Source organism: Talpa occidentalis, unplaced genomic scaffold, assembly GCF_014898055.3.
Source record: "Talpa occidentalis isolate TD23 unplaced genomic scaffold, MPIMG_talOcc4v2.1 talOcc4.16, whole genome shotgun sequence".
NCBI lineage: Eukaryota > Metazoa > Chordata > Mammalia > Eulipotyphla > Talpidae > Talpa > Talpa occidentalis.
In genome coordinates, this window is record NW_023601653.1 from 52,510,715 (window position 1) to 52,536,179 (window position 25,465).

Sequence of the window (25,465 nt, forward strand, 5' to 3'; positions counted from 1 at the left end):
AGAGAGAGAAACTGGCCACCAGTGACAGGGAAAGGAAAATCAAGTGGTGTAAGGAAGTCTGCAGGGCTACAGAAAGGGGGTGAAGGACACATATACATGCACAAACCACACACATATGCACAAAGGGAAAAAAATGGGATGTTGTAACAAAGATAAGTTCTAGGAAAGGAGCATAGGCTGAGAATAAAAGTCTTAAAAATAAACTCATATCCAATACAGTGGAATATTAGTCAGCCTTAAAAAAGAAATCCTGCAATATGCAACAACATGAGGGAAATAAGGAAATTATGGTAAGGGAAAAAAGCCAGTCCCAGAAAGGCAAATACTGCATAATTCCACCTACTTGAGGTATCTAAAATTGTCAAGTTTGTAGAATCGGAGTTAAATGGTGGTTTTCTGAGGGGGAGAAAAAAAGGGAATATTACTAACCAAGGAGCATCAAGTTTCAGTTAAGCAAGATACATTCTAGAGACCTGCTGAATGAAGACATGTCTATCATGAACAATATTGTATTGTGTGCTGAAAATTTTAAAAGGATAGATCTCATGCTAAGTGGTCTTACCACAATGCAATAAAACCATAAAATAACCTATCGTGAAAATTGTAGACTGTGAAGCAAAATTTTTTAATTTATAACAAATAATTTATATTTGTATGATAGTTCTTTCTAAATTATTCAATATGGCTTTTTCCCCTTCCCAAACTATATAAGCAAGGATAAAGAATACTTCAATATCATCTCCTTGGCATTTATGGGCTGGGAGTTTGTTTTACTTCCTATAGAAGTGTTGAGGCATTAGTCACCAGATATAGTGAAACAGATATAGACAAGTAACAATCTAATAGATCAACCTAAAAATTCTATGTATGACATTTATCCAGAATCCTGGACAACTGTTTGATGCGCAGTTTTATAAGTCAAGAACTGGCTTCCCAAGTAGCTCATGGCTTTTTGGTCTTACTACAGTGATTCATAGGATGGAATTCTAAAAATTTGTGCTTATAATATATTTGAAATACATTTTACTTGTACTCTGTTAATGATAGTTTTGTACATGTGTAGAAGGACGGTGGAAGGGAGAAATTTCACTGAAGAATTTTATTTTTCTGTTTCCAAAACTGAAGAAGAACCAAAATTCTACACTGATGGCCCAGGCTTGTTTTCAGTTCAACTTCAAAGAGAGAAAACCTGCTTTTCTAGGGAACTGCAGAAGGGCAGCTCAACTGTCCTGCCTTGAAAACCTGTCTCCCAATAAATCAGCCATGACAGAAAGCACTTCTTATAAAAAAAAAACAGCAACACCTTTTCTTCCTCTGTCTCCTGTTTGTCTTTCCTATATGACATCTAGATAGGATGAAGAATTAGGAGTCGCACACCCTTGTAATTTTTACAGTCTTCTTTGTATGTCCAAAAAGCAGCAATGAAATCTTTATGTCAACTTAGAAGATAGTCTCTAGAAGCAAATGAGGACTCTATGTTGTCCCCTTCATTATCTTTGTCAGCAACTCAGGTGGAAATATAAAGCAAAGTTATCAAATTAGCATTTGAACATAATTTGGGGGTTGAGGAGAGAATTCCAAGTATGTTGGGGTTAGGAGTCACAAAAACCAAAAGCAATTGAACAATATGAGATTTAATATGGGTAAATGTAGTACTTAATACTTGGGTTCTCTCTCTCTCTCTCTCATACACACACACACCATACAACTGTATTCCTACAGACTAGGGGAAGTAAGGCTTTATTGGCTCTTGTATAACAAAGATTTATGGATTTTATTTCAATAAAAGCCAGCAGTTGGATGTGGCTGCTGAGAAAGCTAATGCACCTTTTGAGTGTGGTAATAGACCTATAATGGTGTGGATGAGGGAGTGATTGTCCTGCTGTTGGAACAATCCTGGTCTTACATTCAGCTCTGAGAGCTGAGGAAAACAGACAAACTAGACTATATTCAATGGGGGAATAATCCTTGGATGAGGAAACTCAAAACAATTTCCCATGAGTTTCACCTGAATATCCTGGAAATAAAAGCCTAGAAAAGAGAAGATTCTCTAGACTATTAGCCCAGAGAAGAACAACGTTTGCTAACTTCAAATTATTTATCAGATACCTAAAAGCCTGTAAATAGAAAAGAAATAAGCCATGTTCTAATAAACAGCAGAACTAGAGCCAGTAAGTTTGAGGTTACAAGGAGACATTGGTTCAATACAGGTTTACCTTGCATTTCAGAATGTTACATTCTGCCACTTTGCTTTGTGTTTGTTTTTCTTATCTTTTCTTTTCTTTTCTTTTTTTTTTTTTTGGCACAGAGGAAGACCTAAATTTTATTTGATATCAAGATTGTCATCACCATCACTATCATTGCTATTATTTCTTCCATCCCCACATTATTTGCCACTGGACTTTTCTGAAAAACCAACATTAGTACAGCAGATACTGGTCATTTCACTCAGGGTGGTTTCCTTATACCCCAACGAGAAAAAATTCCCACAGCCACCCAGTGAAAGGACAGAATTCGAGGACCCCCTCTCACTCTACTTAAAGTCACAGTATTGGGCCTCCCCGGTGGCGCAGCGGTTGAGCGCTGGGTTGCGAAGCTGCCCGCAGCCTCTGCAGCGCCGGTTTGATCCCCGGCTGCTCCCCGGCCACCGGAGGAGGGTCCCACATGGCGCGCAGACCTCTCCTGCCGCCGGCTGCTCCCCTCAGCAGTGTACTTTGGTCCTTCTGCCTGTTCTGCTCCCCGCTGTGGCTCTGGTGAATTCTCTCACCCTCCCGCGCTTCTGACTGTACCCAGTGCTTGTATAAACAAACAAACAAACAAACAAATAAATAAATAAAAACATGCCTCTATAAAAAAAAAATCTTAAAAAAAAAAAATAAAGTCACAGTATCAGGCCTGCCTGGTGGCTCAAGGGGTTAAGATGCAACCTATGAAGCTCTCCGCAGCTACTGCAGCACAAGTTTGATCCTGGGCCAGGGAGCTACCCACATGGCGCAGCAGACCTTTCCTGCCTCGCCCACTGCTCTCCTCAGCCGACTTCAGTCACTCTGCCTGTTGTGTTCCCCACTCTCTCTGGTGAATCCTCTCACCCCCCACACCTCTGACCTACATCCCAGCTCTTGTATGCATAAATAAATAAATCTTTAAAATAAATAAATAAAGTCAGTTTCTAAGAATCGCTGGACCACATTAAGTGAGGACTTACTGTACCTGTTCTCAGGAACCGAAGGAAGGCCGAAGAGGACTCTGCTTTTACGACACAGCGTAAAGCCACCCTGTCGCAAAAGCGCGACCCGGTTTTCTGGCAGCAGCCGGGACGCCCGAGCTCTGCGCGGGCTGTGCTTTTACCAGGCTGTCCTGCTTGGCAAAATGTGAGTGGGTTTTAGGTTCTCTGTGTTATTTCGTAGGATTTGGTGGATTGTTTCTTGGGACTGGGAACTCAAAAATGTTCCATCAATCAATTATAATTGCTTCTTTCTTTTATGCCATTTCCCACGCTTATGAAAATCTGGGACCATCCCCGGCCGGCCTGCGAGGGTCCCACATGGCGCGGCAGACCTCTCCTGTCTTGCCAGCTGCTCCCCTCAGCAGTGTATTTCGTCAGTCTTCCTGTTCTGTTCCCCGCTCTGTCTCTGGTAAATCCTCTCACGCTCCCCGCAGATCTGACCTGTACCCCGGTTCTTGTATGGCTAAATAAATAAATCTTTTAAAAAGAAAATTTGCATAGGAACGCTGGGCTTCTGGATGGGGGTAGGGAACCTGTATGCAGAAATGCTGGTTTTCTGAATTTAAAGTGGGTTATTTAATTAATTATTCTTTTTTAATGAAATACTATTTTTTTAAAGCCTTGTTAATGTTTTGGTAATATAGGATTTATCACCTCAGGTGTGGTCACCATAGCTCTCCCACCAGCAAAGGGCCCATAGTCCTCACCACAGTCCATTGTGCTCTCTGTACAGCCAATCTCATTCTCATCCCTACCCTCCCGTTCTAGGTGCCTCAGATCTATGGTCAATTATGTTTGGTTTCTCTTTTTCCACATATATGTGACACTGTTTGGTATTTATCTTTCTCCTTCTGGTAACATAACCCCTTCTAGCTCCATCCATGTTGCTGCAAATGGCATGAGTTTATCTTTTTTGACTGCTGAGTAGTATTCCATTCTGTATATATATATATATACACCACATTTTCTTGATTAGAGTGGGTTATTTTAGAGGAGTTCCTCAAATGGGAAAAGACAGTCAATGATTTTTTTTTTTTAAATATTTATTTATGCATGCAAGAACTGGGGTGTAGACCAGAGGTGTAGGGGGATGAGAGGATTCACCAGAGAGAGTGGAGAGCAGAACAGGAGGATCTACTGAAATACACTGCTGAGGGGAACCGTGGGAGAAACAGGAGAGGTCTGCTGCGCTATGTGGGTTGCTCCTGGCAGGAGGGGATTGGAACACTTGCTGCAGTGGCTGGCGATAGCTTGATAGCACTGTCTTGAACCCCTGTACCACCAGGGAGGCCCAAGACAATCAATGTTAAAGAAGTCAATGTTAAAGAAATCAGTGTGAAGATAAATGTTTTAGAGAACATATAAGACCTTGGAGACAGTATAAATATAGCCCATAAAGTCTCATTATCTGAAATCAAGCAACTAGAATCCACATTTAGGGTCTGTGTAGCACTACAAAATAAATAACTCCTTGTTCCCCAGTTTCATCATGTCTGAATAAAAACAGTAGAAATTAACTCAGAATTGTTGGGAAGATTAAATGAGAAAACACATATATAGCAATCAGCACAGTGGAATTATTTAATGCCATGTTTTTGTTTTAAGATTCAGGTCCCTTCATTCCTGGCAGTTGGTAATCATTCATAAGGAAGATTATTGTTTGACTTGAACAATCTCTGCATTGGGTCCTCTTTCTCTACTGCTTCAAATTTTGGCACCATCTACATCTGTATCATTTATTTATTTATATCACTTAGCAGGATACAGAAGCTATGAAAATGCTTAAGATTCATTCACACTCTGTTAGCTGTGACTACAGTGCAGTTATAGCCCATTAAGTGTTGACAAAGTTAGTATTTCTTGTATTAATGTTACCTTGGGAAAAATGCAGAAGAGAAAAGAGTAAATTCATAGATCTTGATTTCAAACTTATGACAAACTCCTCACATTATAATTTGCACCCCATTAATTAACCTAGAGTGTGGGTTTTTTTTTTTATCACTGCCTCTGATGTGGCCTATTTAAACATAAAGAAAACTACATGGAGGGGCTAAAACTCTCAAAAGGTGAGGTATAGGCAATAGGCGGAGATGTCCTGGATAATACAGGGACCCATGATGCATCTGAACTAGGGGCAAGGAAGGAGTACAAAGTGAGGAATTCCAGGGCATCTTGGCATTCAAGAATGAAACCACACATTTGTCATATGCATCATCTTCCTTGAGATATAATCTTTGATTGAAGAAACATGTATGTATGTATGTGTGTGTGTATGTTTGTCACCAAGACCAGCTTCATGCATATGTAACCTGCACAATTACACAGAGCTCCATGCATAAAAGGTTCTACACTTGGTTTAATATTCTTCTTTGCAGCATTAAACTTTTTCTTAATAATTTTTGAACATAGAACATACATTTTCACTTTGTATGGGGTCCTGCTGATTAGGTGCATTGTGTGTGCGTGTGTGGGGGGGGGCATGTGCTTTTAAACTTACATGTGAAAGGAACCTTACTGTTTATCTAGCTGAACATTTCCTAACACCTCCATTCCTTCTCTCAATGTTTTTCTATAACATGGATGTCTCAAAAATTACTTTACATTCATTTTTCATTTTAAAAATACCAGCAGTGAGCCCTCCTCATTTGTCGACAAATTAAACCACTTTCCTTTTCCTAAAAAAAAATACCAGCAGTTAATGAATACTCAATGTACATCTCTCTAGTTATTTTTTAATGAATAATGAATATAGATACATATGTGCCTACATATCATTACCTTTATATAACTACATGTATATATCCTGCTAAATGATGTAACTAGATTTATATATATATGATTATGCAATATGTAATCACTCCTGTTTCATTTCATAACATGCATTAGAGATATTTACACATGTGCCTATATGGACTGTCATGATTTCTGAAAATGACTGATAGTAAGTTAGCAGGTCATCCACAAGTTCTTACAGTGCCCTTGATGTGATTTATCTAGACTATAGATCTGGATTATTTTAATGCAATAGGTACTCCATTATTATTTCTCTACATTATGAACTTCAGCTCTTTTTTGACTACATTTACCCTATACTTTACAGTTTTTATGGATTATTCTTTTTAGTAGAAATAAAGAAGCAAAGAGAGAAATGATGCCATTATGCCCTCACCCTTTCATCCATTATAATTACATTACCTTGAGCAAGAGACCTAAGTCTTCCTTTTTATTTTCATGTTCAGAAGCTAAAAATATCATTTGGTTGTCTTCAAGAGTTTTTCCTTTACCAATAATCTCAGTTCCTTTTAAGACCAAATTAGTTGTTACCATAAGAGAAGGGAGGATGAGAGGTGGGTAAACTGGGTTAAATGAGTGAGTTATATGGCGAAGGGTGGAAGTGAACTTCTAGTGGTAAATTCAAATGGTATATGCAGACTTTGTTTTATAATGATGCACACCTGAAACCTATAAAATGTTATAATGCAACGTTACTTCAATAAAAAAAATGTAAAAAAATAAATCTGAACTCACTCTGAAACCCAGTTCCCTGGGTTACATTATATACCTCCTTTGCTTATCTTCATTGGAATAATTTGGTTAATATTTACTACTTACGATAATATTTTGAGAAATTTCTTCTTCCCAAACGATCCCCAAACGTTTAATTCATTAGAATCTCTAATCATGACTTCATTTTCTTTGATCTTTAAAAATGGTGTGTATATATATATATGTGTGTGTGTGTGTGTGTGTGTGTATATGTATATATGGGTCAGACAGAACTAAAGCAGTAACTAACCATAGAAGTCTTACTGTAGAATTGAGACTACCAGGGGGAGGGGAGAGGGTGGAAAATAGGGTGTGGAGGGAGCCCAGTGGACTATATGGAGGACACGTGTGCTTTGGTGGTGGGGGTGATATAGCCACATGCATGTGAAGAGGTATGAGTCTATATCTCTGAATCATACAGGCATTGTAAACCAATGTTACTGCAATAAAAATTATTTTAATTCTTGACTCATATACCAAAATATAAATGAAGTTTTTTGAGGATTTATAGTCTAGGCAAGTACAAAAAGAATGTAATGCTTCTGACTCAGAGCCAATGCTTAGTGGTCTCATAGAATGAATGAATGCATATATACATGAATTTAAGACCAGAACCAACATGATATTTGCTCATTTAAATAATTATGTATGTACCTAAGCGTCTTAGTTGTTATGCAGAGTAGTTATCTTCTATGACTCCTCTCTTGCATCTCAATCTTGATTAACATGTAATCTTACATTATATATGAAATTCCTGCATTTTTTGAAGGAATAGATTACATTGTTGATTCCATTTCATGCTATGTCATTTAAGATTTTTGCATCCAAGTTCATGAAAACCTTTGGCCTGGTTTCTTTATTGCATGTTTTTACTGGATTCTAGAATTGGGATAATGCAGGCCTCATAGAATGAGTTAAGAATTATTCCTGGATTGTAGAGAATTTTGATATTGTGTCTTCTTTCAAAGCCTGGTAGGAGTCATCAATGAAACCATCTGAGCCTGATACCTTCTTTTTGGAAGATCAATCATTATTCAATTTCTTTACTAAATGTAGTGTTAATCAGTTTGTTTGTGTGTCTTTATGTGTGTTAGCAGTTTGGGTCTTTTGTGACTTTGGTCCATTTCATCTAAGTGATTTGATTTATGGACACGTAGTTGTTTATAGTGTTCTTTTATTATCCATCAGTTTAGTAGTGATGAATTTTTTCATTTCTCACACCAATAATTTGTATCTTCATCCTTCTTTCCTTGGTTAGCCAGAGCAGAAGTTTATTACCTTTTCAGAGAAGCAACTTTCATTTTGTTGATTTTCTCTATTATTTTCTATTATCAATTTCATTGATTTCTAATCTTTATTATTTTATTACCACTTCCTTTAGATTTAATTTTTTTCTTTCTAATTTCCTAGGCTGAATTATTGGTTTTTAGATGGTTTTCTTTTATAATATGTGCATTTAATGTCATAAATTTTTCTATAAGCATTTCTTTTCCTCTATCCCCAAATTTCAGAGAATTGTAGTTTCATTTTCATTTAGTAAAAAGTGTTTTTAGGGGCCTCCCCGGTGGCACAGTGTTTGAGCGCTGGGTTGCGAAGCTGCCCGCGGCCTCTGTGGTGCCGGTTCGATCCCCGGCTGCTCCCCGGCCACCGGAGGAGGGTCCCACATGGCGCGCAGACCTCTCCTGCCGCCCGCTGCTCCCCTCAGCAGTGTACTTCGGTCCTTCTGCCTGCTCTGCTCCCTGCTCTGGCTCTGGTGAATCCTCTCACCCTCCCGCGCTTCTGACTGTACCCAGTGCTTGTATAAATAAATAAATAAATAAATTTAAAAAAAAAAGTGCTTTTAGTTTTTCTTGACACCCTTCTTGATCCCTAGGTTATTTAGAAGTGTCCTGTTTCACTTTGTTATAATGCAACATTACTTCAATAAAAAAATGTAAAAAATAAATCTGAACTCACTCTGAAACCCAGTTTGATCTTTAAAAATGGTATGTGTATATATATATATTTCCAAACACTGGGGGATTTTCCAGCTATCATTCCTCTTATCAATGACTATAATTAGATTGTAGTTTGAGAATATATACTCTATATAATGTTTTACTTTTAACTTTCTTGGGGTGTATTTTAGTGCCAAGATGTAGCCAGTCTATTGTGGTGATATATTCATATGCATGTAAGTGCATATTCATATGCACTTGATATAAATTTATTTTTGGCTGTGTTGTTGGATGAATTGTTTTTTAAGTGTCATTTACATCAAGTTGACTGGTAGTGCTGTTCAGGTCATCTGTATCCTTGCTGAGTTTCTACTTGGGTATCGACTACTGCTGAGGAAGCTAAGGTCTACAGCCTTAATAGTAGATTTGTTCAGTTCTTTTGTCAGTTCAGTCAGTTTTTGCCTCATGTACTTTGACCCTCTGTTTCTAGGTGTTTACATGTTTAGGGTTGTGGTCTTATTGGGGAAATGAGCCATTTATGATTATGTATCCCTATTTATTTGTGGTAATCCTACTTATTCTGGAGTTGGCTTTGTGTGAAATTAATGTGCTAGTCCAGATTTTTTATTAATTTTACCATAGTATGCCTTTCTCCTTTCCTTTACTCAGATTGAGTCTTATATTTAAAGTAAGTTTCTTGTAGACAACGTAGTTGTATCATCTTTCTTTTCCACTTTGACAACAGGTATCTTTTAATGGTATATTTAGATGATCAGTGTTTAAAGAATGTATATAATTGGATTAATGTCAATCTTATTTATTAACTTTTCTTTTGTATTTGTTTTTTTATTTCTCTCCTTATCTTTTTCTGAATTATCTCACTAACTGAATTTTATCTAATCACATTTTATCTACTCTCCTAGCATACCAATTATACCACTTTTTAAATTTAATGGTTTACCCTGGAGTTTAAGATAAATCTTTTAAATGAATCTAAGTCTACCTTCAAATAACATGTATCACTTTCATACACTGCAGTTTCCTTAGAACAAAGTATTACCAATTCTTCCCTCCTGCTTTTTCTGACATTATTTGCTTCATTTATACATTTTCTCTAATCACTCAATACATTATTACTACTATTAATTTATACAAACATCTATCTCATTTTTCCTCTGCTTGAAGAATTTCTTTTAACATTTATTGCAGGTCAGGTCTGTTGGGAATAACACTTTAGTTTTTGCTTGTTTCAGCAAGTCTGAATTTCTCCTTCATTTCTGAAGGATAGGTTTTGCTGGGCATGGAATTCTGGATGGTTAGTCTTCTTTTTCAATGCTTTTAAATTTTCACTTCATTTTTTCCTTGCTTGCCTGGTTTCTGATCAACACTGTGTATGATTTAGGAGAAAAGATTCTTACCTCCTCAGATGTATGTTACCAACCAACCTCACTATCCGAGCACCCATAATCCTTTACCATAGACCTTTGTGCCATCATCCAAACCTTCCTTCCATGTGTGTGTGTTTTTTAAAATTTATTTAACTTGGTGTTGTCTGTACTTGCTAGATTTATAGTTTGATATTGATATCTGTATTACATTTCTAGAGTTACCATAGAAAATACCCATCAATTGGGTTACTGATAACAGAAATTTATTCTGTCACAGTTCTCAAAATCTGAAATCAAGTTGTCATTAGATCTCTCTGAAGGTTTTAGGGAAGAATCTTTCTTGCTTTTTTCTCTAGATTCTGGTGATTGCTGACAATCTTTTGGTAATTTTTGGCTGCATCACTCCAATCTCTGCCTTCTTCACATGATCTTCTTCATATGTCTTTTCCCCACTGTTTGTGACCATATCTTCACATGAACTTCTTATACAGACAGCATTCACTTGATTTAGGGTCCAACTGTTGTAGAGCAACCCCGATACAAAACGGGGTGCCTGACTGTGGGTCCTCACCCGCGCGCTTAAAAGGACTTATCAATGCTCTACTGCAGGCACACGTGAAAGGTTAATAAAAGGTTTATTTACAAGGGAAGGGGAAATGAGGAAATGTACAGCTCTGGGAGAAAAGTGGGAGACAAAGTTTTAAATGAGTCCTACCCAATCCGCCGATCAGGAATCCCAAAATGGCGCTCTCAGAGTTGGCCGCCAGCCAGGAGCAGTGAAGCCAGGAGGCGAGCGATCGGGAGCCAGCAAGACCCCAAGGCCCACGTGTCTGGTTTTTATATCCAACCTGGCTGCCCAACTCCACCCTCAGGTCCCAGCCACCTTCCCCTTGGTGGTGATGGGATTTGTCTTTCCCAATGTCTTGATGGCTTTAGTCTGGAGTGGGGGTGGTGTCCACAGAGCCTGCATGGGATTATCTCAGGACATCATTTCCCCCTAACACTCCCAAATCTACTATGTTCTCCTCTTTAAAAGATCTATCTACCAAGATTCTATTTCCAAATAAGGTCACATCTGGATTCTGATTGGAAGTGAATTTGAGGGGAGAATTATTCAACTCAGGATGGGTATATAATAATTTGGGAAAGTTATTGGCTGGCATTAATTCAAATATTTCTTCTGCCTGTTTTTTATTCTTCATTAGTATTCCAATTATGCATAGATAACACCTTTGAAATGATTCCAGCTCTTGGGTATTGTTTTTCTTTTCTTATCCTTTTCTTTCTTTTTGCATTTCAGTTTGGGGAGTTTCTATTGTTCAAGCTCACTGATTCTTCCCTTGTCCATTCCAGTCAGTGTTGAACCTATCAAAGACATTCTCCATTTCTATTATACCATTATTTGATTTCTAACTTTTCCTTTGATTCACTCTTATAATTTCCACCTTTCTGCTTACATTACCTATCTGTTCTTGCATGTTTTCACTTTTTCCACTAGAGCTCTTAACATACAAGTCATAGTTATATTAATTTGTATGATAATCTCAGCATGTTTAATATCTGAGTCTGAATTTGATGATTGCTTTTTCTCTTCAGACTATGTTTTGTTTTGTTTTGTTGACTTTTAACATACCTTGTAATTTTTTTGAAAGTTGGACATGTTGTATTGAATATTGGAAACTGAGATGATTATGGCTTCATGTTTATTAATATGGCTAGGAATCAAGCTGGGTCCATGTTTGTTCTAGCTGTAGTCACATTGACTTCAAATTCTATTATCCTTGCTTTTTTCTCCTCTCCTGACTTTGGACATCTCTAAGTATTCTTCAAAGGTGGTATATGTTTGCCAACTTCTGTGATACACTGTTACTTCATTGAAGCCCGCTATGGTGGTGATAAGATGTAGGGGAGGAAGGAACATTCTAGAATCTGATTGTCTTTTTTTTTTTTTTTTTCCATCAACTTGTGTATTGAGACTGGGTTATGACCTTGACAAGTATTTGTCTGTAGTATGGCTTTTCCTTCCAGTTCCCTTCTCCCTGCTTTGGCAGGTTCTCCATCTGTTTCATTGATACCCTATGACTCTGTTTTTCCTATCTTAGTTGAGATAAGATTAGAGGGACTGAGTGGGAGGAATGCCCTTCCTTAAAATGGAATAAAGCTCTAATAAAGTCATTTTCCTTAAGAGAGTAGACCTTGATTATGCTCTCCCCCTGCCAAAGCCTTGAGGTAAAAAGGCTTTTCATCATGTTAACCTGGGGGGTTACCTGCAGGGGTGAAACTACTTTAATTAGGAGTTTCTTGTCTTCACACTAGTTTACATACTCGCTCTGGTAATTCATTAAAATTAACATGCTTGTGTTGCTACAAGTTTTTGACTCCAGCATCTTCTGATCCAGTTAAGAAGATCTTGACTACGTTTCTCAGAATATGCCTGTCTGTTCAGATTATAGATAAACAGTTTGCCCTATGATTTCCATTTTCTGATTAGGCCAAGAAAAACCATTGAATTTCAGTTTACCTGGTTGTTTCTTTTCTTGAAGATGTTTGGATGAATGACTTCCATGCTCTTTACATGGAAGAGCTGAAACCAGAAATGCATTTGGAAAATAATAAATTATCCCTAGTCTGAATTTCTTTCTGCTTATTTGAAATAACAAATTGTAAAGGGTATTACAAATATAAAATAAAAAAATTAATTTTTCTTCACATATTTGCTCCCTTTGTGGGGGGCGGATATCAGTGCATACCCCTGGAGTATGTTGTTGTTTTTGCATTTCTCGACATTTCTGAGAGTCAGATATTATCTGTGTGAACTTGAGGAAGTTGCTCATCCTCTTTGTATTCCAGTGACCTCATTTGTAATATAGAATATGTATAGTACTTGGCATTTAAGGGTTATTATGGAGATTAAATGAGATAATATATATAGAGGCTCAGGATAGTAAATTCCTGACACTAAAATGTCAGGAATAAAATAAAACTAAAATAAAACTTATTAATGCTTTTATTGTTATTCTCTTTCTGTAGAACAGAGAATATGAAGTCAAGTATTTTTTTTTTTTCAAATTCACTTCTCCTTACTGAATTCCTTCTGTTAGAATTTTCTGCCCCTTGACCTGCAGCTGGTGGCAGAGATGAGGGGGCTGCAGACTTGATCACTGTGGAACTTGGTCAGATGAAGTGCCAATATCCTAATTGTGTGCCAGGTCCACAGTTCATAGAATTAGTTCCTCAGAACTGCCCCATCCCCTCCCACACCAGCATAAATCAGCGTAGACAATAGCTTTAGATCAATCCTGAAAATGGTCCCTGGGGAAAGGCACTAAGAATTCTAGTCTCTAGCAAAATTTCGAAATTAAAAAATCATCTCTTTTACTCTTCAGTCATGTTATAAGCATTGTGTTTTAAAGGATTTCTCCTGGTTTATTTTAATTTTATTTTCCTAGGAGTCATCCTATCTTTCCCTGCTTTGCTAGTATTGTATTGGTAGTGAGGTGTTGGTAGTGGAAGGAAGGCGGGGTGAGCAATTTCAAAAAGGGTTTTGCATGATTCAGTACTGCGTAACTGTAAGTTCATTTCTAAAACTCCATTTACAGCAGAGACCAAGTCTGGAAGTTCTGACAATGCCTTAGGGGACCATTCTTCCTGGAAAACTGAGGCATTGAATGATGATGAATACTAATGTAAACCAGGGCCCATTTAAAGAAATCCAACTTTAAGATGCCTGAATCTTAAAACATCTTTACATGAACTTTCAAGGGGCAGGTTTTCTGCATTTATATGTAGACTAGAGAAAAAAAAGTCTAGTTTCTATGTCACAGTTTCTTACATTTTTTCTTACATTGGATTCTTTGAGTCTATTTCACTTTTATATTATATATCAATCCCTATATTTTGACATTATGGCAAATTTCCATACACATGTAAATGTTTTCATGTTTAATGCTTTTATACTGTTTGTGGGACTCTTGATGGGATAGTCAAGTTGTCTAGTCCATGTCCTAGTATATTCCAACTGTCCAATTACTATTAAGCAGCATATCGCTTAGTCTCCAAGTAGCCATAATTTCTCCTTTTTTAAAAACCGGACCGAGGGGTTTTTAAGCTTTTCTTTAAAATATATATTTTTAAAGATTTATTTATTTATACAACACTGGGTACAGTCAGAAGCGCGGGAGGGTGAGAGAATTTACCAGAGCCAGAGCAGGGAACAGAACAGGCAGACTGACGAAATACACTGCTGAGGGGAGCAGTGGGTGGCAGGAGAGGTCTGTGCGCTATGTGGGACCCTCACCCGGTGGCCGGGGATCCGGCGCTGCAGAGGCTGCGGGCAGCTTCACAACCCAGTGCTCAACCACTGTGCCACCGGGGAGGCCCTCTTTAAAATATTTTTAATAATATGATTGCTAATGTTTTGAGGAGAGTATAACATCGTTCATTTTGACAAATTATAACCCAGTAGCACTTGATGTAATTATCTTTGAAGTTTACAAAATACTTTTGTAGCCAACATATCATTTCAGTCTTGTAACACATGAACTAAGGAGGGCAAGCAGCTGTTGCTAAAATTCTGATATGCCCAAATCTGCATCTCATCTAGACTGTGGCAATCTTCTAGGAACAGTTTTCACATAAGGGTCTGATGTTTCTTGGAAAGATACCCAGAGGATTTTGTATTCGATGTCCCTGGGATTCTCATTTCCAAAGAGAAAAATACAAAGTTTGCCCCTAATTTCTGGTACATAAATATGGAATTTTACAAAGTCTGAAAATGACCCTGAAGCATTAGAGAAAATGACATTAGTTACCATTTCAGCAAGATCTTTGCTAATAAAAGTAATTCTGGGTCCGAAGTAATTCCCTCAGTCAATTATGCCATTGTACATTTTTAAATTTAAAGCATTGGAATATTTTTGGTTGCTGTTATTTACTTTCCTCACATCTGTCCTACTCCTGTAGAATGCATGATTTTGTAGCATGAAGGCTTGATCTTTTTTGGTTATTGCTGAATCTACAGCACATGGAATAATGCCTGAAAGACAGTAGGAGTTCCACAAATAATTCTCTCTATGACCTTAGTTCCAGGTCAGATATGAGTTAAGTGTAGGTTTATGTTTCTCAAATGATCTCTGTGCTGGTCTTTTGGGAATGTTTGTTCAGTATGGGCTGCTTTCACAAAAATACTGGATGCTTTAAGCAACAAACATTTATTTCTCACAGGTCTGGAGGCTGAGAAGTCCAAGATCAAGGCACCAACATATTCAGTGTCAGGTAAGGACCTGCTTTCTGTTTTGTATACAGCTGTTGAGAATTCTCTCTGTATCATCACATGATGGGAAGAGTTAAGAGGTTCTCTGGGGTCTCTTTTATAAGGGTGCTAATTCTATTCATGAGGGCTCAATCATCATGACCTAATCACCTTCAAAAGGCCCCATCTCCTAATCCCACCCCATTGGGGGTTAGAATTTCAACATATGCATTTCGAGGGCACACAAACAGTCTATTATAGGGAGTTTGCTTGAATTCACATATTTGTTACTATGCCTTTGCATATGACAGAAACAGAACTTAAACTCATTGAGGCAAAATAAAATTCATGAAATCTACTGGAAAGATACTAGAGTGGAATAAAATTAAAAGGAAAATCCAAAAACTAAGCCAAAATAATGAGGGTGACTCAGATGACCTAAATGACTGGAATGATGGTCTCAAGTGCCCTCAGAACCTCCTCAGGTTCCTTTTGTGTGTTTAACTCATTCCTTCAGGTTGGTTGCCAGCACTGACTGGGGCTCATGGCTGACGGTTATTGTTGGGCTTACATTCTACAAAATGAGGCCCAATGGGAAGAAGGGACTATTTCTCCTAGGTACAAGTGAACAAACTAAAAAAAAAAAAAAAATCCAGAAAGAACTACTTACTTTGTGTGCCCATTTCTTCCTCAGTCATATCCATTGGTATTAAGGAACTAAACAACAACCTAACCAGGTTAGGTCACCTGCTCAGGTCAACCTATCACTGCCTCCAAGAAGCTGACGCATGAAAGAAACGGCCATATAAAGAAATTAGTGGAAAGACCTGCTCAAAAAGAGAATGGAGGACGATGTCCAGAAGATATGAAGGATGCAGCTACCAAAGAAAAATGCTTACCTAGCTACAGTGCTTAGTTACAAGTAACAGAAAACAACAGAATTGTGGCATAAAAATAAAGGTTTTATGTGCCTCACATGAGAGATTCAGAAGTGGGTTGTTGATGGGACTGGGAAACTGCCTAAATTCCTTCTAGAAACTAACTCACTTCTTTGTTTCTTCTGAGCCATCCATTCTTGGTCATAGAATGGTTTTCTAATCTTTAACATCATGCCCAGGTTCCAGGCAAGAAGAAAGGAGAGAGCAAAAAGCTTGTGCTAAATAAGTCTATCTACCTTGGGAGGTGCACTGACAAAAACTCAACTCAAAGATTTCTGCTCACATCTCATTGGTTGGAACTGTGACATGTGACCACCCTAACTGTAGGAAAGGCTTAGAAATGCAGGGTTTTAGCTGGACATTTTATGTCTCAAACAAAATGTTGACTTCCTTAATGAAAAGAGGAGAAATGGGCAGCTAGCAGTGTCTCACTGTTTTTGGAAGTCAGAGCAATCAGGATTTGCTAAAAGATATTTAAAATATTGCTTCAAGGGCCTCCCCTGGTGGCGCAGCGGTTGAGCGCTGGGCTGCGAGGCTTCCCACCGCCTCTGCAGCACCGGTTCATTCCCTGGCCGCCGGTGAGGGTCCCACAAGAAAAAAATTGCTTCAAGATCCCTAAAAAATGGCATTAATCTCAGTCAACAACAACAAAACAGTGAAAGAAAATAAGCAATAAGCAGAGGATCTGAATATCTTCTCCAAAGAAGATACACAGATGGCCCACAGCCACATTAAAAGGTATTCATCATCTCCTATTATTAGGGAAATGCAAATCTAAACCACAATGAGATATTATCTCACACCTGCAAGAACACCCATTATCAAGACAAGAAACAAAAAGTGTTGGAGAGAGGTGGACAGAAGGAAACTCTTGAACCTTGCTGGTGGAAACGCTATTTGGTGCATCCATTATGAAAGCAGTGTGGAGAATCTTCAAAAACTTAAGAAATGAAATATTATTCAGTTATCCCTTTTCTGTATATTCATCCAAAGAATATGAAAACTACAATTCAAAAAAATATATGTACTCCTTTATTCATTGTGACATTACTCACAATAGCCAAGATATGGAAACAACCTAAGGTCCATCAATGGATGAATGAATAAAGAAGATGTGTTGTGTATTGACAATGGAATGCTAGTCAGCTATATAGGAAATGCAATCTTGCCATTTGTGACATGCATAGAACTTGAGGGGATTATGCTTAGTAAAATAAGTCAGACAGAGACAAACAAATACCATATGATTTCAATCATGTAGAATACAAAGAAGCAAATCAAACAAACAAAACAAAAACTTAGATATAGAGAACAGGTTGATGGTTACCAAAGGGAAGTGCTTGAGGGTGGATGAAATGGGTAAAGAGGGGATTGATTGTGTGGTGATGGATGGAAATGAGATTTTCCTTGGTGCCCATGACATAGTATATATACAAATCTCAATTTATAATGCTATATGCCTGAAGCTTATATCTTGTTATAAACCAATGTTGCCGCCACAAAAAATTACTTTTCTAAAACCATTTATGGATAGTTTTCATAGATAGTGATAATAGGATTTAAAAGAAGACTACAACGTCTAGAACTTATGAAGTACCTGGGACTAACAACACAGGAAGTACCTGAAATAGAGAATGGGAACTATGGTGGTCGAATCTGTGGGGTTGTGCTCTGGCTGTCCCTTTCTTAAGGGCCTGGGACTTAATTTTACCCTCCTAATAGGTCAGCTGACCACAGTTTGTTGATGCTAACAGAAGACACAGAGTCCCAAGTCAGAATCAAAGGGCTTTTTTATACACCTCGTATAGCAAGCATCCTGAGCATCACCACCCTTATCGGCTCCCCTTGCTTCCCAAGTTCCCCAGGAGAGACACAGAGTTGTAATCCTCACAGCAGAGGAGCATCGAGCTTAAAGAATCTGCATTTTGTACAGCCAGCAGGAAGCAAGCTTATTGTTTCTTGTTTCTGCTTTTTGTCTGCAAAGGAGACTTCACTTATCCCTCAAGATTGTTCCTTTCAAACACAACTTAGGGTACAGAACAATCAGGTTACATTGTTTGGCCTAACAAGATGTGCAATAATACAAATGCCCCATGGAGGACTAGAATTCCTGAAAATCCATCCCTCAACCCTACACCATCTTGGCTTCCGGTGAATTTTCACAAGAGGATGCTGCTGTGTTGGCCACTGATTCATTTGACCTAATGGGCAGGGAAAATATTTTTTCAGTTTGTTTCATAGAGCACTTAATAAAGGGTTCTATTAACTTGATTTTAAAGACTTCATCTGTGTCCCAGGACCTAGTTTCAGCCAAATGAAAATAAGTTCTAGGTGGACCAGTAGTCAAATGTGTACTAGTCAGGATGAAACAATCCTGGCTCAATGTGTGTTTTTGTAATATATTTGAGAGGAATCTCATTTGAAGCTACTCTTGATGACACCAGATAGAGCAGAATAGTTTGGGGCCCACCAGGTCAGGTCCATGTGAGTTTTTTCGGATTGCAAAGCACACATATGGGCATATACAGCATGAAGAGCCAGCAGAGCATCAGGCTACCAGCTGCCTTTGCTTCTTGCCTGTGGTGCTGCATCTAGGAGACAAGGAGAGCAGTGAGGGTTTCTTACCACACTCCAACAGCTCCCCTGCTCTGACGGGTTCTCTCTCCAAGCACTGGAATTACTGTTCTTCGCCCACTGCCATAAATATGGGTGTACATCCTGGTAGCTCTAACTTCAGCTTTTTGTAATCACCTTTAACTCAGACTAAGACCTTTTGTCTAGAAGGGTGAGGAGCATGTGAGACAAGGCAGCTCTACAAAACTTACAGAGGTCCCTTACACACACACACTCCATTTAGACCCCAGGGCCCATATAAGGGAGCTCAGTGAGAAGGCATTAAACCAAGTGGTCATCATCCTTATGATAAAGATCTTGTCAATTCCAAGAGCTATTCTGGGTTGCTGAACTCGAATTAAGTTTGAATTCCCTACACCCACTGTTGTCTAGGCTGCCACCCAAAGAGTGGACCAACCAGAATGGCCTGTTACTGCTTACTAGGGAAAGAAATACCAGACATGCCTAGAAATGGCCAGGGCTAGATGCCATGCATGTAGTAGGCTTGCATGGCAAACAAGAAGCACTAAATTTGGAGAATCCGTTACTCCTTTTTTGATATATAATTGAAATATATTATTTTCAGGTGTCCCAACATAGTGACTCAATATTTGTGTGTTTTATGAAATGAACACCACAATAAGACTAGTAACATCTATCAACATACAAAATCATACTTTTTATCTTGTGATTAGAATTTTCAAGATCCCACTCTCTTCTTTCAAGTATATGACACAGCATTATTCATTACAGTCACTACTGTATCCCCCAAACATATTTGTAACATAATCGACTGCTTCTATAACAAGCAGTAGTAACCTATTCTTTGTTTGGGAGGCACACATGATTTCATCCCCCCAAGTTTGCCTGTTGTAAACATAACCATAAGAAATAGTGGGTGAAAAGTGTTCAGGACATGGTATTCTTGGCCAGCCATGTTGAAGCACAAGAGATGATGCAGGAGCATCTATTTAATAGAAACACAAGAACAATTCTTTCAGACTCATTACTGCCTTGACCCAGAAGAAGGACATTTCAACATCACTCAGTGTCCTTGAGAAGAAGACCCTCTTGAGAAAAAATTTCTGTTTGATCTTGATGTCAGAAATAATTGGTCTTCTCCCTAAGAATTGCAAATATTAAAAGGGACACCTTTCCTTCCTTCATGACTGCTGGAGAGGTTGAAGTCAAATATGTGATTTGATTCTAACACAATTTCCAGCACCAGAAGGTCTCAATGAACAAGGTTAATAAAGGAAACAAAACTGTATGTGCATGATTTGATGAGCTCACTTCTGGTTACATTTTACTCTCCTGCTTTTTTATTCCTTAACCTAGTTTCTCTTACTTTAATTTAGGATTGTAGTGAAGAGTCACACCTTTTATTTTTAATAAGCTGGTCAATATTGTTATCTCCAAAATTTTCTGGAGAAAATTAATCAATCACGTATTGTCTGGCTCTTCTTCCCATTGCCCTGTGGGGTCTGTTTCCAATGGTTTAGTCAGTTTTGTCTTTTTTATACTCTAGACTTTGTCATGTTCTGTACATGTAGACCCAGACACTCTGGTGTTAATTTGAAAATTCTTCTCATTCTTTTTGTAGCCAATTCAAAATTTTCAGACCTTTTAGCCATGTATTTTACCGGAGACCAAAGTAAAGCTGTCTTTCCTACAAATAATTTTGTGATGTTTTTAGCCATTGATTTTGTTTTATGTGCTTCAGTTTACATTTCATATTGTCCATTTTCCATTTGCCCACATTTCCATATTACTGTGCCATAGGCAACACAGTACTGCAAATCTGAAGGGAGTGATAGAAAGAGGAGCATCATGTGTCCAGATGCACCTGACTGGGACTAAAGCCTGAAATAGTGTTACCTTGCTTGGCAATTCTCTTACTAATGTTAAATCAGAAAAATATGTCAGTCCCCTTTGCTTAGAAATAAAATCAATATATCTCATTACATGTAAACCTCTATACATTTATGATACAAATTTGTAACAACAGAGTACACAGAATATGTAATGGGAAAACAAGCACAGGCAGAGGGGAATCCATACATAAGTCCCTTTTTTTTTTTTCACATGTTGAAGTCTCCTGTATTGAATACTCATTATTTAAAATTAAAGGATAGAAATCAAGTTGAAAAACAGTAAATTAATGGACAAGATGTGGGGACTACAAGTTGTTTCACTTGGATAGAAATAAGCTTGTTCTCTCTGGTTTTTCTCCCAGGAAAGGAAAATTTAACAATCAGAATAATAAACACTTTGCACTAATAAGAGCAAGGCAGTTGTGGTTTTGGTTGTATAGAGTATCTGGGTTTTATACATTATTTCCCCCTTTGAAAACTGTGGCTGAGATAAAAAGAAAAAGTTCATCGTAAACGGTTACTATAGAAAATTTTAAAAATTAGAATTTTCTTTTAAATGCGTACACTACATCACATTTCAGTCAATTCCAGCAACAAAACCAGTGTTGGCAGTTTTACCAACTGTTTTTAACCAGTTCAGTTCGATCTGTTTCTCAGCTGTTAATACACAACTACCGATCCTTAATTTGTAGAACCACAGGGGAATGTTTAAATAAAAGAACACTCCATTTCATAGTAGTTTTTAAATGAAAACATATGTATCTGTAATAGGGCTTTAAAAGTTTTTTTCAGTAAGAACTTAATGTGTGGCATCTGTTACATACAGGGTGTCTTTTCAGCGTTTCTGAAGAGACACATGCAGCCTGATAAAGTAATAGTTTAGAGTGTTATCTCAGGAGTTATCAGGAATTAAGAGTGCCCAAGGAAGGAAAATTATTGTCAATTATTTTTCCTTTCATAGAAAATCGTTTATATTTTATTTATTTATTTATTTGTTTGTTTATTTATTTATTTATTTATTTTAAGATTTATTTATTTATGCATGCAAGAGCTGGGGTACAGGCCAGAGGTGTGGGGGATGAGAGGATTCACCAGAGACAGAGTGGGGAACAGAACAGGCAGGTTGACTGAGATACACTGCTGAGGGGAGCAGCGGGCGAGTCAGAAGAGGTCTGCTGCACCATGTGGGTTGTTCCCTGGCCAGGGATCGAACTCATGCTGCAGTGGCTGCGGATTGCTTCACAGGTTTTGTCTTAACCCTTGCGCCACCAGGGAGACCCCTATATTGTATTTAGAAAGAGAAGAAGACCTCAAAATACTTTTCCAAAGCTGGTTGGGTTGGAGAAGTTCATGTCTAAATTTGATATGCATAGCAAGTTTGGTGAGACAGGTCAAAACAGACATGGATAAATCACTCATATATCTTGGATTGTCATCAAATGTTTTAAGGTCCCTTTGTGCAGTCTGAATGTTAGAGTTCATAATTATAAAACTAAAATCATCATTTTACAATATATTCCTATTAATGGAGTAAGGGTTGATAAACTACCCTAATTAGATATATATTTGTTATGTGTATTGCACACACACACACACACACAATTCAAGCCGTTAAGATGTCATATTTCGTCTCTTGTACCACTTAAATTTTCTTCTATTTCCTGAGTCATAGGATTTGTGTTTATTAGTATCCCTCTCCATCTTCTTTAGGATTCCCAGAACCCTTTCTCAGCTACTTTTATTTTTTTTAAAGATTTATTTATTTATGCATACAAAAACTGGGGTACAAGCCAGAGGTGTGGGGCGGGGGGATGAGGGGATTCACCAGAGACAGATTGGGGAACAGAACAGGCAGAGTGACTGAAATACACTGCTGAGGGCGAGACTGTTGAGCAGTGGGTGAGACATGAGAGATCTGCTGCGCCATGTGGGTAGCTGCCTGACTGGCTGGGGATTGAACTCATGCTGCAGAGGCTGAGGATAGCTTCATAGTGCTGTGCTTAACCCCTTGCGCCAGGGAGGCCCTTAGCTACTTTTAATATATGTGATCAAATAAATCCCAAATGAACTTTGTATAAATCAGTAAAGGTCAAATATTTTCTACATTCCTATATATTATTTGTACTTTATACTAGCATTTTCTCAGTATTTCCAAATACATTGGCAGGATTGAGATTATTCAAAATTTTTTAGATAATCTTGAATACCTTGGGTGAATGTAAAGTTCTCTCACGTTAATAATATTTCTAGTTGCCACGGGATGCAGCCATAATGTGGGGATGCAGATTGATACAAAGCTTAGCTGATATGTCCTTACTGTCACCGTATTTTGAGATATGTACATACACACGTATCTTTCCATGAATATATGTACATACAGTAGATATCAATATGAAAATATATATCAGAAGGTAGCAAAGCAAAGTGGCCAAAAGCCTTTGTGCTGGATTACAGTGGTTTGAGTCCAAATTCCTTGACCTGCTGATTAATCTCTGTACTTCAGTTTCCACATCTGTAAAATGAGATAATAAAATTGTGTGTGGGGGGGTAAGGATTAAATGAGTTTACACAGGCAAATGCCTGTGAAATGAAGGCATTTAAAAACTTCAGTTATTAATATCTACACCATATGGATATATACCTATGTGTATGCAATACATAATGACTTAACTTACAAAATAAGATAATTTCTATATGTTGCTAAACCTTTTATATGTGTGCTTCCTGTATGACATTTTTAGATTTTCTTGGAAATTTCACAGTGATCTAATGACAGTGTGAATGAGCATACCTACACAGCTCATGTCTGGACTATACCTAGTATATATTTGGCATTTTAAATTACACACCCAGTGGAATAATATTTATCACTGAAAACTGGTCTAATACTGAGTGTAAATGGCATCGCAGTGGAGCAGTCAGGTTTGCATGCCAGCAAGACCACTAGAAAGTTGTATGATTTTGGACAAATCCTTTAACCTCTCTAAGCTTTAGTTTTCTCACTTGCAAAACGGGAGGTAACATTTCCTGCACATTTGTGGCAAAGAGAGTTGAAATACATTTTTAAAGTGCTTGGCCAAGAGCCTGGCACATAATAAATGCCTGATAAATGGAAACACTGATCTTTAATGTGTCAGTCCTACTTCCAATGTAGATTGTTTTTTTTTTTTAAAGTCCAGCACAAACATCCCACTGGACGGTTTTGATCAGCGATGCTGTTGCTATGTAGTGATCATGGTTAGTCTTCACGGCATGTGGTTTCAATAATCATAAATGGTTGCAAGTGCTGCTGCCTGGAGGAAAGGTTGGTGTAATTCAAGTTTCACCATCTATCACCAGGCAGCTTGCCACTTTGCCCCTTCATCCCTCTGTCTACCCCCGCCTGTCACCAGGAAGCTTATTAACCCCAGCAGCAGTCAGTACTGAAGAAGCAGTAGAAGCAGGGACCTTCAGGAGCTAGAACCACTCTGTTTGGTGGAGCTAGGCTAAGCAAGCACATTTGTCAACCATTGCTGGAGACCCAGGGCCACAAGACCCACTTTGTCCTTTTATTTTCATTGACCATGTTCTGAGAGAAAGGGCAGTGGAAGTTCTCTGTAAACAACAATCCCTTTTCAAATGTGATGCCTTTTCAAACAGTTGCTAGTGAGGGGAGATTTGTTGTAGTTTTGCGGGATTTGCCACTAGCACATTATATAAGGACCTGGACCTGACCTTGTATTAGCTCATCTTGAAAGCAGCTACCTGTGTGTTATGAGACTATATCACTCAGTGCATGCCAAGGAGTCCTCTGAGTAAAACACTTAAATTCAGAGAGAGTACAATTATTGATGAATTCTGCTTCACCAGAATTCTTTCCTTATAGGCAAGTGGCTTGAACTCAAAGCCTGAATGTCATGGGAAATGTGAGGAAAAGTAACATACAAGAAAGGTGTTCTGTGTGCAATCAGAGAATTGTTTCACACAGGCGGTCAGGCCTCATTGCCATAGCAGTTCTAATATTATCATCATCCAGGGTCTCTCTCATTAAATACTTAAGAAAACATAGTAAAAGTGTTTAAGGTCACACATTTTTAGAATGCCATATCCAGAGATATATCCAAGCAGTGAACGATCACACTACTTATAAATTCTCACAGATGATAATTTAGAGTCCCCATGAAAGCCCTCAGTTGATTTGATTGTCCTCTTAATTACTGGGCTCTGTGCTATCAAATATTTGTGGAAGAGGAAGCTTTCTTTATGGGAGTGGATAATAACCTGCTTTACACTTTGAAAATTTTGCCTTGAGTTATTAAGATTTGCATTTCTCACTTGTGTTCCGAGGAAAGGTGTTTAGCCATTTTTAGAAAGCAGGTACCAAATAATCAATCGTCAAATACCCCAGAAAGTTTCCGCCCTAGCCAAGTGCAAAATCTCAGGTATTAACAATCCACCTCCAGAAACAAATCTACAAAGGGTGGAAAGTGGGAGAAAGGATGTATCACTTTTCTAGGTGAATATATGATGATTGCCATGTGTTGCATTCATTAAAAAAATATATTTGCCTACTAACTGCCCTTTAGAAACGAGCCAGAAAAAAAGTCTTCGAGAGGTGGTACAGGCAGGGAAGCTCTGAGCTTCGCTCCAAAGCTGCTTCAGTGCCCTGCTCTTGCAGGCACGTGAAGAACAAGCAGACGGTGGTCACTGATG

The 25,465-nt window shown here is 38.1% G+C and overlaps 1 protein-coding gene and 1 long non-coding RNA gene across 2 annotated transcripts in view; one reads left to right on the forward strand and one right to left on the reverse strand.

The window, feature by feature from the left end:
* The window catches only part of LOC119248314 (uncharacterized), a 38,873-nt gene extending 38,487 nt beyond the window's left edge, over window positions 1–386 (reverse strand). Inside the window, exon 1 of the long non-coding RNA XR_005125902.2 lies at window positions 344–386. This is a non-coding gene — a long non-coding RNA (uncharacterized LOC119248314). The remainder of the gene's footprint in view (window positions 1–343) is intronic.
* Window positions 387–15,338: 14,952 nt separating this feature from the next.
* The window catches only part of SOX5 (SRY-box transcription factor 5), a 1,024,531-nt gene continuing 1,014,404 nt past the window's right edge, over window positions 15,339–25,465 (forward strand). Inside the window, exon 1 of the mRNA XM_054696382.1 lies at window positions 15,339–15,371. The gene's annotated coding sequence lies outside the window, so the exon portion shown is untranslated. The remainder of the gene's footprint in view (window positions 15,372–25,465) is intronic.